The sequence below is a fragment of the Ranitomeya imitator genome, chromosome 2, assembly GCF_032444005.1.
Source record: "Ranitomeya imitator isolate aRanImi1 chromosome 2, aRanImi1.pri, whole genome shotgun sequence".
Lineage (NCBI taxonomy): Eukaryota > Metazoa > Chordata > Amphibia > Anura > Dendrobatidae > Ranitomeya > Ranitomeya imitator.
Window position 1 is genome coordinate 353,298,832 of NC_091283.1, and position 17,511 is coordinate 353,316,342.

The following is a 17,511-nucleotide window of genomic DNA, read 5'->3' on the forward strand; positions in this document are numbered from 1 at the left end:
TCAACTTTGCAAGTGCTGTGATCCTGAGCAAGCGGGGGGGGGGGCACTCGTTGGCATTGGCACTGGCACAGGGCCCCTCAAAGTACAGCGGTGTGTTTGCACGGCGGGAGCGCCTCCCACCGGCAGCAACACTTTTGCGTACTATGAGGGGCCCTGTGCCAGTGACGTCGCCAACGAGTATTCCTCCCCCCACCTGATGAAGGAACCTGCACCTTCATCTGCACCTTCCTCTTTGTCCCCGTGTAAGGTGGTATAGTATGCGGGAAGGGGAACCTGACTTTCAGCAGGGTCAGATTCTGGCTGTGTAGCGTGAAAGGGGAATGTAGTGGTCTGGTTTAATGTACCAGCAGAGTCATCTAGCACTGGCTGGGCAATGGGCAGCATGAGGAAGAAACACAGATATAGGCCCAAATAATAAAGTGGGCTAAATGCAGTTCAAAATTGGTAACAGGACTAACCAGGGGGCATTGTTTTGTTCAATGGAGGACAACTGGAATGAGAGGCTGACACAGAGAGTCGGCCCAAATCAGTAAGTAGTCTAAATGCAGTTCAAAATTGGCAACAGTAGTAAACCGGCGGCACAGCTTTGTTCACTGTAGGAGAACAGCAAGGAGCGGCAGACACAGATAGAAGGCCCCAACCCAACTAGTGGGCCCACTGCAGTTTTACAATTCCGATAGGCTGAAAAACAGATAATTGTAGGTCATTTTTTGTAAAGAGGACAGCTGTATTGAGTGGCGCAGCCAGACACTACAAGTAGGCCTTAAACCACAAAGTTGGCTCGACGCTGGCTTAAAAAAGGTTACATGGGTACACGGTCTGCATTGTTGTGCTCAGTGGAGGACAATTGGAAGGAGGGACCGCAGAAAGACTTTGTAGGCGTAAAATTACAAAATAGGCTCTATGCAGCTTTGATTATGTGGCAACCTGGAGAACTCCTTGGAGCGGCAGACACCGTCTCTACGACCCAGACCCAACTTGTAGGCCTAATGCAGTGTTGTTTTCAACAACTACTTAAGAAGAGCCAGAAGATCGAAGCAATGGAGACGAAACCTGGGGAACACCTTGGAGTGGAAGACACCGTCTCTACGACCCAGACCCAACTTGTAGGCCTAATGCAGTGTTGTTTTCAACAACTACTTAAGAAGAGCCAGAAGATCGAAGAAATGGAGAACACCTTGGAGTGGAAGACACCGTTAGTAGGCCGTAGCGAAGTAGTAGCCCCAATGCAGTTGTCAAATTCCTATAGGCTGAAAACCAGACTATTGACGCTCAGCTTTTTTAAAAGGAGGACAGCTGTATTGAGTGGCGCAGAGACACAGGTAGTAGGCCGTAAACAAAAAATTTGGCTCAATGCAGTTTAAAAAAGGTTCCAGGGGTACACGGGCAGCAATGGTCAGGTCAGTGGACGACTAGTGGAAGGAGGGACCGCAGACAGGCGTAGTAGGCCTAACATAACAAAATTTGGCTGTAGGCACTAGCAATTCTCTTGCAGGGGTACATAGGCAGCATTGGTGTTGTCAGCGGAGGCCGATTGTAATGAGTGTCTGCCAGTTAGTACTCCCAAAAAATAAATAGATGTTAATGTCTCGCATTACAACAAAACCAAAACGCAAAAGGGTTGAATACTTAGGTACAGGGGTGGGCTCCTCTACTGAGTTTTAGACCTAGTAATGTGGCGCCAATTATTTACTGGTGTAAATATAGGACACTGCCCCTGACTATGTTAAGTACCATCATACATGTCAACACAATGGTATTGTCAGTGCCAGGCATTGAAGGATGTCAGCGCATAGACTACACACTGGTGGAACTGTGAGAGATAATTGTGCAAGTGGTCGAGCAATGTTTGAGCGGGGGGGTGGGGGGGGGACTCTCTTGTGGCCGGCAGTACAGGCCCAGGGCCCATCATGTTACAACAGTTTGTATGACGTTGGGTGCGCACCACCACCGCCAGAGCCACTTTATTTTACTATGAGGGACCCAGTGGCAGTGCCGTCGACCAAAAGCGGGCACACCCACCTCTTCAGACAAACGGCACTCTCACGGGTGGTTGCGCCAAGTGGCGAGACCACGGCCCTGTGGGGGGAGTTTGGCCATTTAGGGAGGTGTACACATGTCGTATGCTGGACAATCAGCTGCTGCAAATTACGATATTGGAAAATTCAGTCAGAGTAGTCCACAAGCAAGATCTTTTCATAGGAAAGCTAGGTGTCAGCCGGGCAAGGTGGGGCAAAAGAATTCGAAATCCAGTTGTGGTTCATTTTAATGAAGGTTAGATCATCAACATTTTGGGTAGCCAGACGAGTCCTTTTTTCGGTTAATATTGAACCTGCAGCACTGAATACTCTTTCTGATAGGACACTAGCTGCCGGGCAAGCAAGCTCCTGCAATGCATATTCTGCCAATTCTGGCCAGGTGTCTAATTTGGATGCCCAGTAATCAAATGGGAATGACGGTTGAGGGAGAACATCGATAAGGGATGAAAAATATTTAGTAACCATACTGGACAAATGTTGTCTCCTGTCACTTTGAATTGATGCTGCAGTACCTGTCCTGTCTGCGGTCATAGCAAAATCACTCCACAACCTGGTCAGAAAACCCCTCTGTCCAACGCCACTTCTGATTTCTGCACCTCTAACACCTCTGGTCTGCTGCCCCCTGCAGCTCGTGTGAGAACGATCACGGGCGCTGTGTGCTGGGAATCCCTGAAGCAAACGGTCAACAAGAGTTGATTGTTTGGTTGCTAATATTAGTTCCAAGTTCTCATATGGCATAATATTTTGCAATTTGCCTTTTATAGCGAGGATCAAGGAGGCAGGCCAACCAGTAATCGTCATCGTTCATCATTTTAGAAATGCGGGGGTCCCTTTTGAGGATAGATAAGGCATAATCCGCCATGTGGGCCAAAGTTCAGTTGTCAATTCTGCGGTTGTGCTGGGTTGAGGGGCAGTTTCAGGCACATCTACGCGTCACTTGTCTCCCTAAAAAATCCTGAACCCGGCCTTGCCACGCCACCAATTTCCAGTGGCCCCGGCAAAGCTTCCTCATTAAAAAAAATACTCATCCCCATCATCCTCCTCGTCCTCCTCCTGTTCGCCCGCTACCTCGTCCTGTACACTGCCCTGACCAGACAATGGCTGACTGTCATCAAGGCTTTCCGCTTCCTCTGCTGCAGACGCCTGATCCTTTATGTGCGTCAAACTTTGCATCAGCAGATGCATTAGGGGGATGCTCATGCTTATTATGGCGTTGTCTGCACTAACCAGCCGTGTGCATTCCTCAAAACACTGAAGGACTTGACACATGTCTTGTATCTTCGACCACTGCACACCTGACAACTCCATGTCTGCCATCCTACTGCCTGCCCGTGTATGTGTATCCTCCCACAAATACATAACAGCACGCCTCTGTTCGCACAGTCTCTGAAGCATGTGCAGTGTGGAGTTCCACCTTGTTGCAACGTCTATGATTAGGCGACGCTGGGGAAGGTTCAAAGACCGCTGATAGGTCTGCATACGGCTGGAGTGTACGGGCGAACGGCGGATATGCGAGCAAAGTCCGCGCACTTTGAGGAGCAGGTCGGATAACCCCGAATAACTTTTCAGGAAGCACTGCACCACCAGGTTTAAGGTGTGAGCCAGGCAAGGAATGTGTTTCAGTTGGGAAAGGGAGATGGCAGCCATGAAATTCCTTCCGTTATCACTCACTACCTTGCCTGGCTCAAGATCTACAGTGCCCAGCCACGACTGCGTTTCTTTCTGCAAGAACTCGGACAGAACTTCCGCGGTGTGTCTGTTGTCGCCCAAACACTTCATAGCCAATACAGCCTGCTGACGCTTGCCAGTAGCTGCCCCATAATGGGACAACTGGTGTGCAACAGTGGCAGCTGCGGATTGAGTGGTTGTGCGACTGCGGTCTGTGGACGAGCTCTCGCTTCTGCAGGAGGAGGAGGAGGGGGTGCGAACGGCTACAGCCAACTGTTTCCTAGACCGTGGGCTAGGCAGAACTGTCCCAAAATTGCTGTCCCCTGTGGACCCTGCATCCACCACATTCACCCAGTGTGCCGTGATGGACACGTACCGTCCCTGGCCATGCCTACTGGTCCATGCATCTGTTGTCAGGTGCACCTTTGTACTCACAGATTGCCTGAGTGCATGGACGATGCGCTCTTTAACATGCTGGTGGAGGGCTGGGATGGCTTTTCTCGAAAAGAACTGTCGACTGAGTAGCTCGTAGCGTGGTACAGCTTAGTCCATCAGGGCTTTGAAAGCTTCGCTTTCAACTAACCGGTAGGGCATCATCTCTAACGAAATTAGTCTAGCGTGGGCGTTCAAACCCTGTGTACGCAGATGCGAAGATAAGTACTTCCTTTTTCTAACCAGAGTCTCATGTAGGGTGAGTTGGACTGGAGATCGTGGAACTAGCGGGGGTGCCGGTGGACATGGCAGACTGAGAGACGGTTGGAGACGGTATTGTTGCCACCGGTGGCCTAGATGCAGTGTTTCCTACTACGAAACTGGTGATTCCCTGACTGCTTTGGCCTGGCAAAGAAACCTGCACAGATACTGCAGGTGGTGCGGAAAATGGTGGCCTTACAGTGATGGAAGGGATGTAGCGTTGCTGACTAGCTTCATTGGCCGAGGGTGCTACAACCTTAAGGGACGTTTGGTAGTTAGTCCATGCTTGCAAATGCATGGTGGTTAAATGTCTATGCATGCAACTTGTATTTAGACTTTTCAGATTCTGACCTCTGCTTAAGGTAGTTGAACATTTTTGACAGATGACTTTGCGCTGATCAATTGGATGTTTAAAAAAAAATGCCAGACTGCACTCTTTCTAGCATCGGATCCCTTTTCAGGCATTGCAGACTGAGCTTTAACCGGATGGCCACGCTGTCCTCCAACAGGTTTTGGCTTTGCCACGCGTTTTGGGCCAGATACGGGCCCGGCAGATGGAACCTGTTGCGATGTTGATGCCTGCTGCGGCCCCTCCTCCTCCGCTTCAGAACTACTGCCGCCTGCACCCTGTTCCCCCAATGGCTGCCAATCGGGGTCAACAACTGGGTAATCTATAACCTCCTCTTCTATCTCGTGTGCAACTTCGTCTGTGTCACCGTGTAAGTCGGTGGTATAGCGTTCGTGACGGGGCACCATAGTCTCATCAGGGTCTGATTCTGGATCAGTACCCTGCGAGGGCAATGTTGTGGTCTGAGTCAAAGGAACAGCATAGTAGTCTGGCTGTGGCTGTGCATCAGTGCACTCCATGTCAGATTCAACTTGTAATGGGCTTGGCCTGTTAACTGTTTCACTTTCTAAGCCAGGGACGGTATGTGTAAAGAGCTCCATGGAGTAACCCGTTGTGTTGCCTGCTGCATCCTTCTCTGTTGTTGTTTTTACTGAAGAGGACAAGGAAGCGACTTGTCCCTGACCGTGAACATCCACTAACGACGCGCTGCTTTTGCATTTACCAGTTTCAGAAGAGGAGGCAAAAAAGCTAGAGGCTGAGCCAGCAAGGTAAGCCAAAACTTGCTCTTGCTGCTCCGGCTTTAAAAGCGGTTTTCCTACTCCCAAAAAAAGGGAGTGTTCGAGGCCTTGTGTAGCCAGACGACGAACCTGGCTCCACAGCTCGAGACTTAGGTCCTATATTGTATTTCCCACGACCACCTGATGCTCCACTAGTACTACCACTACCATCATTACCAGCTGGCAATGAACGCCCACGGCAACGACCTCTTCCACCAGACTTCCTCATTGTTTTAAAAACGTCACCAAAGTAACGGTATTTGTTACTGTCAAACAACTTACAAGGTGAACTCTAACTTCTGTATGATTTAGATATCCCTTTATAGGTGGGTGAGACCGCAAGGAAAATCAGGCACGATGTTACACACTCTGTTCTGTGGCACCAAATGAGAGAGATGCCACACACGCAGGACTGTCACTCAAGCACAAATGTCAATATTAATCTCCCACTGTTTCTTTCTTTTTCAGGGAGAATTTAATAACCCAAAGCAGGCACTAGGCTTTCTGTGGCCCACTATTTCTGAGAGATGGCACACACGACTGGCACAGAAGCACAAAGGCCAATATTAATCTCCCACTGTTTTTTTTTTTTTTTTTCAGGGAGAATTTATAAACCCAATAAAAAAACACTAGGCTTTCTGTGGCCCACTATTTGAGAGAGATGGCACACACAGGGATGGCACTCAAGCAGAAATGCCAATCTTAATCTCCCACAACTTATTTTTTTAGGGAGAATTAAAAAAAAAAAAAAAAGGGACTGTCCTACAATTACTATCTCCCTGCAGTAATCTCAGCCAGATATGGCAGGCAGCAATAAGGAGTGGACTGCTGCACAAATTAAATAAAAAGTGTGGACAAACAAAAAAGATAGCAGTGCAGAAAGGAAGGAACAACCGGATTTGTGCTTTGAAAAAAGCAGTTGGTTCGCACAGGGGCGTACACACAGCAATGCAGCTATCAGGGAGCCTTCTAGGGCAGCCCAATGAGCTACAGCGCTGAGGAAAAAAAAATGTAGCTTCCACTGTCCCTGCAAACAAAAGGTGGTGTTGGACCGTGGAAATCGCTACAGCACAAGCGGTTTGGTGGTTAATGGACCCTGCCTAACGCTATCCCTGCTTCTGACGAAGCTGCAGCAACCTCTCCCTATGCTCAGATCAGCAGCAGTAAGATGGCGGTCGGCGGGAACTCCTCTTTATAGCCCCTGTGACGCTGCAGACAGCAAGCCAATCACTGCAATGCCCTTCTCTAAGATGGTGGGGACCAGGACCTATGTCATCACGCTGCCCACACTCTGCATCCACCTTCATTGGCTGAGAAATGGCGCTTTTAGCGTCATTGAAACACGACTTTGGCACGAAAGTCGCGTACCGCATGGCCGACCCCACACAGGGGTCGGGTCGGGTTTCATGACTTTTGAAAATGAAAGATCCGTTTCGCTCAACCCTAGTCATGTGATCTCCCCTATGATGTGTAGATGGCTGTGTAGGTCTTGTGCTCAGTCTTGTTTTATCCACCAGTATTATGTTTTAGACTTGTGTAATGAGAGCGGTGGAGATCGCAGGATTAGAGCTGATCATAGATGTGACTTCTCCATCTGTCTGTGACTTTTACAATATTTGTTTCAGGGTGAAGATCCGACCCATAGTAATACTACAGAGACCTATGTGAGGAGTGATGAGCGGTGTAGAGAGGAGATTCCTACAGATAACTGCCCAGGTGAGTAGTAATCACTAGATGCAGAGAAGTCAAAGATTTTTCTGCGATAATGGTTGCTGTAATTTTGTTTATTTTTTTATAGTTATTTACACAGTTTGTTACATGGAATTTACTGAAAGATTTTACGTGTGAATGCAAGGGTTGCATACGTTGAAATGTCTTACTGACAGCGTAGACTTAACAAAAATAGAACAAATGCAAACCAATAAAATCGCCAACTATTTATTAGTAATATATTAAAGCAGACAATAAAATTTGTAAACAGGAAAAATCGAGAACCACAGGTAATGAGAAAATGACAGAAATCACCCTATCAAAAGAAGATCCATAGTGGAAACCTTGCTGTACCAATCCAAAAAGTGAAGCCAAAAGGGTACATCTATAAAACTTAGATAATAAATATAATAAAGTGAAGGTAGTAGTGTAAGTGATTATAATATTGATATATAGAGTAAGCTACCCATATGATAATACACATCAATAGAAGACTATATGATAGCAAAAGTAGTATTATTTACCCACACAGCACCAGATGTACAAACCACAAGGGAGATGGTGAAGTTCTGCTACAGGCGACACGCGTTTCACAGAAACTTCTTCCTCCAGGGATGATGTGGTATAAAGATGAGTTGTATTTAAGTGGGAATTATCCAATAGAAAATGGTGATCACTTATTAGACACGTGTAGAATGTCAACACCTCCTATGGAATGTTTAGGAAATGCGCACTCAGACTCCAAACACGACAAAGCCCACCATGTAAGCTACACACTAAGGGCTCATACTCACTTGCGAGAAACCTGGATGAGTCTCGCATATTAATACCCAGCACTGCTGCCGGCACTCAGATCGGAGCGTGCGGCCGCATAGGAATACGTGCAGCCACACGCTCCGCTCCTGAGTGCTGGGTGCAGTGCTGGGTATTAACATGCGAGACTCATCAGAGTTTCTCGCAAGTGAGTATGAGCCCTAACCAAGATGGAAGTAGATATGTGACAAAGGGCGACACAGGTCTATAGAAAATTAGCGTAAGTGTGTCGCATATGTGGCGTGCCTTCCTAGAGTTGTCAATTCCATCTTCTGTTTCCAGCAGAGGTACATACATATTGGTTACATCTGGCAGTATATGCCTTATTACGGTAGTTAGTATATTACACCCAAAAGCTTAATATAAAAATGTAACACCTTTATTAAATATATTTATAACATAGAATAACAAACTTGACATACAGCGTACACGTATAGTCCACGTACGGCGGACAAAAACCACTGTGTATAACACCTTGGGTACAGACAGGACACAAATCAATAGCTACCAGGAACATGTCAGTACTATAAATGAATCTATTGTCTACCATTAAAGTGCATGGTGCAAATACATGTGCCTAGTAGAGCCATGTAAGTAACGACTCATCAGACTAAAATCAGTAACAATGACAGAGGTGCTATGCCTGTCTTACCCACAACAACATATCTACCCCCGAGGAAGCCTACGCGAAACGCGCGTCGGGGCCGCCGGACAGACGCTGGCACCGATTGTTGTGGGTAAGACAGGCATAGCACCTCTGTCATTGTTACTGATTTTAGTCTGATGAGTCGTTACTTACATGGCTCTACTACGCACATGTATTTGCACCATGCACTTTAATGGTAGACAATAGATTCATTTATAGTACTGACATGTTCCTGGTAGCTATTGGTTTGTGTCCTGTCTGTACCCAAGGTGTTATACACAGTGGTTTTTGTCCGCCGTACGTGGACTATACGTGTACGCTGTATGTCAAGTTTGTTATTCTGTGTTATAAATATATTTAATAAAGGTGTTACATTTTTATATTAAGCTTTTGGGTGTATTTATACTCCGTGGCTTGTTTGTAGGATTTGATTAGTAGTGGAGTTTTGCCCTGTTAGTTCTTATGTCTATTATAGGGTGTATCCCTGTGAGAGGCTTGCATTGATATTCATCAGTGGTATCTGTATTTAGTTAGTATATTAGTATATGTAAGAAATGTTCCAATTTTACAGCATTATACAGAAATATGTTTAGAAAGGTGTAGAAATATTTACACTGAAATGTTACAGTATCTTTATTATATATTTTATTAGAATTAATACTATTTATTCAAGTAAATGAAAAATGATAAAATGAGTTTTATTCCTAACAGATGACTGTACCAGAAGCTCCGAAGCACATCTGATGTTTTCAGGTTTTAAAGCAGATGATCATGATATTGTACCAGATACTACTTTTGAAGAGCACACCATTATCCCAGATGTATTTTTAGCCATTCACAACAAAGATTTATCTTCTGATCCTTTTCAACAGATCCTAGAGTCACCAGATACTGATAAGCAAAAGAAAAAAAACAGAAGCGATGCTGAACATCAAAAAGCTCATACAGGGACGAAAGCATTTTCATGTCCAGAATGTGGGAAAACATTCAAGTGTAAATCAATTTTAGCCATACATCAGAGAACTCACACTGGGGAGAAGCCATTATCATGTTCTGAATGTGAGAAATGTTTTAGCCTTAAATCAGATCTTGTTAGACATAAGAAGACTCACACTAGGGAGAAACCATTTTTATGTTCAGAATGTGGAAAATATTTTACCTACAAATCACATCTTCTTCAGCATCAAATAATTCATACAGAAGAAAAGCCATTTTTATGTTCAGAATGTGGGAAAGGTTTTAAGTGGAAAGCAAATTTACTTAATCATGTGAGAATTCATACTGGGGAGAAGCCATATTCTTGTTTAGAATGTGGGAAATGTTTCAACCATAAATCCTGTTTACTTACACATCAAAGAATTCACACAGGGGAGAAGCCATTTTCATGTTCAGAATGTGGGAAATGTTTTAACCGTAAATCATATTTTCTTACACATCAAATGATTCACACAGGGGAGAAACCATTTTCTTGTATAGAATGTGGGAAATGTTTTAATCGTAAATCGCATCTTCTTAAACATCAAAGAATTCACACAGGAGAGAAACCATTTTCATGTTCAGAATGCGGAAAACATTTTACAGAGAAATGCCATCTTGTTAGACACCTAAAAAGAATTCACACTAAGGAGAAGCCATTTTCTTGTACAGAATGTGGCGAATGTTTTAACCATAATTCATATCTTCTTACACATCAAAGAACTCACACAGGAGAGAAACCATTCAAATGTTCAGAATGTGGGAAATGTTTTATGGTTAAATCAACATTTGTTAGACATCAGATAAGTCACAAAAGGGAAAAACCTTTTTCATGTTCAGAATGTGGGAAATGTTTTAAAGCTAAATCAAGTCTTGTTACTCATCAGAAAAGCCATTTAGGTGTGAATCCTTTCTCATGTTCCAAATGTGGTAAATATTTTAACCAGAAATCTCATCTTCTTCAACATCAAAGAATTCATACGAAAGAGTAGCAATTTTATTTTTTAACCAATTTATTAATTGGCAAATTGCAAGAAAAACAAACAAATGCAAGCATCTACAAGAGAAAGAAATATTAGTTTTCTGCACTAAATGATAATATGGAAATGAATGAGTTTCCTAAAATTCATTTTGGGTAATAATACTAATCTTTATATAGGGCCAACATATTCCTCAGCGCTAAACAGTTTCAAAACACAACAGTCATAAGTAACAGCGTTAACAATAATACAATGATTAAAGCAAAATAAAACAACCCTGCTTGTGAGAGCTTACAATCTACAATGAGGTGGGGGAGATACAAAGTGCAGGTGTGTTTTTACAATGATGTATTTACAGTGAAGGTCCAGCTATCTTCAGGCATGGGGGATAGGTGGAGATAGTGCATGGGCTACACACGCACACTTAAAAACGCGAAAAAAACCTGAACGTGTGCACATACTGTTAGTGAAGGGATTTCCAACCTACTCAGGTGTTCTGTCTTTAGGTACCTACGCAATGAAGCAATAATCAGACACACGCTCATTGTCTGCCCAAATAGTCTCTGCTCCTTTATTTTTAGGGCTGGGCTTATAAAGGCCCAAGATCAAAAGGAAATGTAGAGTTACATAATAAATTGGCATAAATGAATGTCTTATACAATAAGTTGAAAAAAACATCCTGGGATATAAGATGATGAGGTGAAAGAATGCAGGGAGTTGTTGTGCATATCTGCGGTTTTATTGGATTTTGGCTGAACATTCTGACCGCTACTATGTGGAATGTTCCGGGAAACTGTTCACAAGGAGAGACAGATGATAACATCTCATGCAATACTTTGTTTTTCGGCTATTTTCTGATATGTAACAAAATGAAGATTAACCATTTCTTTAACAATACCCTTACACATAAAATGACTTTGACAGGCCGCTCTGAACAAATGTGTTTTGAGGAAGTACCTAAAACTGTGCAAGTTGTGGCTGCTCCAAATTTCTTGGGGTAGAGCATTCCAGAGTATAAGCACAGCACGGGAGAAGTCTTGGAGATGGGAGTGGGAGGTACAGCTAAATGAAGAGGTTAGTCGAAAGTCGTTTACAGTGCACAGCGATCAGCTAGGCCGATAGACAGAAATGAGGGAGGAGATGTAAGATGGTGTCGCACTGTGGAGAGCTTTGTGGGTGAGAACAAGTACTTTCAATTGGATCCTTTAATGAATGGGCAGCCAGTGTAACGACTGGAGAAGAGTGGATGCGTCAGAGTAACGATTAGCCAGGTGGATGACCCTAGCTGCTGCATTAAGGATGGACTGGAGGGGGGAAAGTCGAGTAAGGGGGATGCCAATTAATAGAACGTTACAGTAGTCTAGGCGAGAGTGGATCAGGGCAATAGTAAGGGTTTTTGTTTCCATGGTGAGAAAAGGGCAGATTCTAGAGATGTTCTTTAGGTGTAAACGGCAAGAGCGTACAAGAGATTGTATATGGGAGGTGAAGGAGAGATTGGTGTCAAACATAACACGTAGGCAGCGCATCTGCTACTGGGGCGTTATTGTGGTGCCGCCCACGGAGAGGGAAATGTCAGATTTAGGGAGGCTAGTAGACGGCGGGAGTAGAAGAAGTTCGGTTTTGGAAAGGTTGAGTTTCAGATAGAGAGTGGACATGATGTTGGAGACTGCGGACAGACAGTCACTGGCGTTCTGTAGTACAGCAGGGGTAAAGTCAGGGGATGATGTGCATAGTTGTGTGTCATCAGCATAAAGATGGTACTAAGAGCCAAATCCGCTGATGGTCTGTCCATTTGGGGCCGTGTAGAGGAAGAAGAGAAGGGGGCCAAGGACTGAGCCCTGAGGTATCCCAACAATGAGAGGAAGAGGAGATGAAGTGGAGCCAGCGAACAGAACAGAGAAGGAGCGGTCAGAAAGATAGGAAGAGAACCAAGAGAGTGCAGTGTGCTTAATTGCTAGTGACTGGAGCCTAGAGAGTAGGAGAGGGTGGTCAACAGTGTCGAAAGCTGCAGAAAGGTCGAGAAGAATGAGAGAGAGTGGTCACTTACATTTTGCTGTCAGAAGGTCGTTGGTCACTTTGATGAGTGCAGTTTCTGTCGAATGTAGGGTACAACTGAATGAAGGAAAGGTGTATAGGTAAAATCATAATTGATAAACCAATTTGCCCTAAAACAACAAATGTTCACTCTGAAACTTGTCATTTTCGAATTTTGGTATATTTACAGAGCCTTGAAAAAATAATCATACCCTTTAAAGTCTTTCACATTTCATTACACCCACAAATTTACTGTATTTTTCAGAAGACAAGATACACCTAGGTTTTGGAGTAGTAAAATAGTAAAAAATTTGAAGCAAAAAATGTAGTCATGGCGCTCTGTTATGGGGGGTCTTCTGCTGACACTTTTATATGCATAATGGCCCCCAATTCTGTACTAATGTTCCTCGTCCTAGTATATATGCTCCCCATCCTGATATTTAGTGGGGGAAATGTTATGACCTGGTGGTTAGGACAATAATGGACCTGGTGGTTAAGAGCACACGGAAAGACCTGATAGTAACAATAATACAGGACAAGCTCTGGGAAGTGGGAACTCTGCTGACCGCAATCTCTAATCCTATCACACACACTAGAAATAGCCGTGGATTGCTCCTAACACTCCCTATGCAACTCGTCACAGCCTCAGAACTAGCTAGCCCTAAAGGAAGGAAAATAAAGCCTACCTTGCCTCAGAGAAATTCCCCAAAAGAAAAGGCAGTCCCCCACATATATTGACTGTGAGTTAAGATGGAAATCACAAACACAGAGATGAAAAAGATTTTAGCAAAGAGAGGCCCGACTAACTGAACAGACAGAGGATAGGAAAGGTATCTTTGCGGTCAGCACAAAAACTACAAAAAACCACGCAGAGTGTGCAAAAAGACCTCCGCACCAACTCACGGTGCGGAGGTGCCACTCTGCATCCCAGAGCTTCCAGCAAGCAAGACAAAATCAAAATAGCAGGCTGGACAGAAAAATAGAAAATAAATACTAGCAGGAACTTAGCTTCTGCTGGAGTAGACAGGTCACCAGAAAGATCCAGGAGCGAACTAGACCGATACTAGAACATTGACAGCTGGCATGGAGCAATGATCTAAGTGGAGTTAAATAGAGCAGCCAGCTAACGAATTACCCTCGTCACCTGTGGAAGGAACCTCAGAAGCAGCAGCTCCACTCACAGCCACCAAAGGAAGTCCATGGACAGAACCCGCCGAAGTACCATTCATGACCACAGGAGGGAGCTCGACAACAGAATTCACAACAGGGAAATAAGTATTTGATCTCTTGCTAATTTTGTCTGACTGCTGTGTTTGCCAGCAAGGGTTTTGCCACCAAGTATTAAATCTTGTTTGCCAGACGGATCAAATACTTATTTCCCCTAGTGTATATGTCCCCATCCAGGTATATATGATCCCTATCCTGGTATATATGTCCCCATAAAGGTGTACATGGCCCCCCAACCTGGTATATATGGCCCTCCATCCTGGTATATGTGCCCCCCCCCTATCCAGGTATACATGGCCCCCATTATGGTATACATGGCCAGCCATTCTGGTATATATGCCCCCCTATGCTGGTATACATGCTCTCATCACACTGCACATGTAAAAAAGTAAACTATTCTATTCACCTTCCCTCTGTTCCTTCACAGCACGGTGTCCTATTCTGATGCCTGCAGCTGACTTCAGCATGTATGCGGCGCACGAAGTCACTGCCATGTGCCCCCACGTCGACTTCAGCTCCCAAAATATTTACTGCTCCCCACGCCCGAGACTATGGGAGTGGGAAGCAGTGAATATTCATTTTCTTTAATAGTGGACAAAGGAAGCCAGCCGCTGTGGCTAACAAGTGTGCCCGCTATTAAAGAGAATGAATATTCATTGCTCTTCTCTCTAATAGTCCCGCCTCCCTCTCGGCGCTGGTTCCAGTGCATAGAGGTGGGAGGGACTATAGGCATGGGGAGAAGTAAACACTTTCCTTTCTATCATTCACATGTAATCTCCCAGCCGCAAGAGGGACTGCAGCTATCATGTGTGCCTGCCATTAAAGAGAATGAATATTCACTGCTCTGCCTGTGTCCAGAGATGGGGATGGTTAGCAAATATTCATTGTCTTTAATGGCGAGCACACTTGTTAGCTGCAGTCGCCGACTCCTGCCACCTGTGACCCGCTCCTCTGCTGCCGCTACTCCAACTTCCCCCAAAGCCACATCCGAACCATAAGACTCACCCCTCACTTTTCTAAAACAAATTTTGGAAAAAAATGTGCCTCATAGTCCACAAAATTTGGTATATAGACATAGACAACCCTCAAACCGCTAATTATAGCAAAGAGGGAAATTATATTTTATTAAAGTACAATACAAAAGTAATTAAAAAACAGAATCATATTGCCAAAGCAGGACTACAAGGGAATCCAAAATAAGAAGCGATTAGCAAGCTTAATTTATAATGTACAAAGCCACATCAATGTATGTAAGGTAAAGAAAATTATCATGGAATTAGTACCAGATATTGGAGTGCAACAGTAATTCAGGTTAGAAACTGCGTAGTGCTGAGTGGTTAGAAATCACAATGAGCACAAAGTAGCTGCACATGAGTGTATGTAAATGTGTATAGATAAAGTGCTGAATGGTGCAAAACCACGGCCAAAAGTGGGCTAAAGTGCATATGGTGAGTCTGTACTTACTGGTACATTGTGCTGTAACGTGACCGCCTGCCGCCCCTATGCGCGTTTCGCTGTATTCTTCATTGACTCTGGCAGCAGCAACAAGCCCTGATGCAGTATGTCCTTTTGCAAAGCCTGGGCCAATGTAGTATGGACATGCTACAAATCACGCTTACGGAGTGGTCACAGATAAAGGACCTCTGCACCCTTCTGTACAGTTTTGAAATGGATAATAAGATGGTTAGAGCTGACGATGCCATCATCAGCATCACTATTCCGGTCACCTACATGCTGGAGCACACTTTGAAGCGTCTGCGTTAGGAGGTGTTGGTCCCAGAGGAATAGGTGGAAGCAGAGTAGGATGCGGAAGGGATAACAATATCTCTTAAGTTCCGAACTGTCGTCGCACATGCAGGTGCCATGGGGGGTGGATTACAGTGATCAATGGGGGGCTCTTGGTACCAGACAAACTGTTAGTGAAAATGTAGGAGCCGAGGAACAAATTGAGGAGGAAGAGGTGATGTGCATGCAGCAGTCAGTAGATAATGAGGTTAATGATCCCTTCTCTGTTGTCCGTGGTTGGCGGGAGGGGATGGAGGAAGCAACCTTGAGTGTTGCCCAACTACCAACACACCATGGACTTGGATCTCATGGAAACGCCAGACACATGAGCGTCTTCTTGCTGCACCATCTTCAACATGATGCCCATATTCTTAGGTTTAGAAATAGTGCTGACTACTGAGTTGCCACTCTGTTAGATCCACAGTACAAGAGAAAATTTTGCCAGATTCTTCCTTCCCTGGAAAGGGACACACACGTGCTGGAGTATGAAAACATGCTTATAAACAATCTTATGAGTGATTTTCCCCAAGACAGTAGTGAGGCACACAGAGTGCATTGCAGTTCTAGACTTTCAACTCCGGGCGCCAAGTCATCATTACAAAAACATTAGCAGCAGTGTAAGTGGCATAAGCAATTTCTGTTAGGCATTTCACATATTTGTAGACCAGCATGTGCACCAGTAGAACAGAGTATAAGTCTGACAGGTTGTGAATGGCTGGGGAGGATGGTGCAGGAATATCTTAAGCTCAATATCAAGGCCATCAGGGGGAATTTGGACCCTTTTACATTTTGGTCTTCAAAAACTGAAGAGTAGCTTAAGGAAGCGTGTCACACTTTGGAGATTTTGTAATGCCCGGCAGCCAGCGTTCTCTCAGAACGGTTCTTCAGCACTGCTGGTGGTGTCCTGATGTCTAAGCACATCCGGCTGTCCTCTGAAAGTGTAGATTACCTTATTTTCATCAAAATGAACAAGTTATGGCTCTCCAATGACTTTTGCACCCCAGTCGCAGACTAGGCGATGGTGTCATTTTCATTGTCATGCATTGATCTCGCGTTATTGCAGTCTGTTAAACCTTTGTCGTGGCTGCTGTTGCTACTGCTGCTGATGTTACAAACAATTTTTTGAAATGTGGAGACTTAAAGTTGTGTCTCCATTTGGTGGGTTGCCTGTAGTGGAAGGTGTGGTGTGTGACAATCAGTTTTTGAAATGTGGAGACTCCAAGTTGAGTCTCCATCTGGTGGTTTACCTGTAGTTGAAGGTGTGTCAGAGGCCTATTATACTGTTTCTACTCTGGAAATTGATGCCACTTTACTGGTGTGTGACAATATTTTTTTTTTAAATGTGGAGAATTCAAGTTAGGTCTCTTTTATGTGTGTTGCCTGTTGAGGTAAGGCTTCCAGAGAGGCAAGCCTGCACTTACTTTAACTCAGCTACCTGTGTTACTATCCTTACATTATTCTACCCATAGTACACTATGAAACGGAGGTTTGTGCCATCTGAGTGTGGCTATGAAAAAAATTGGAGCTGTTGCATGAGGTATCACAGCAAAGAAGGCTTACACTGCTCCCTTAACCACCATGTCTTCATTGAAACTTCAATTCAAAGCTGTAAATCCTGGCCCAGACCTTGATACCTCATGCATGTCCCATGGCTGACTGCTTCTGTGCCATTATAAGATGTTCTACTGTGGGTCAATTGATCAGTCTACTCAACTACTTGTTACTTTCCTTACATTTTTCTACCTAAAGTACTCTATAAAACTGATGTTTGTGTCCTCTGAGTGTGGCTGCGAATAAAATTGGAGCTGTTGTATGA

General features: G+C 44.5%; 1 protein-coding gene across 2 annotated transcripts in view; it reads left to right on the forward strand.

The window, feature by feature from the left end:
• Positions 1–17,511, forward strand: part of LOC138663761 (zinc finger protein 182-like) — a 191,035-nt gene that overhangs the window by 26,885 nt on the left and 146,639 nt on the right. The gene's annotated exons all lie outside the window — the stretch shown is intronic.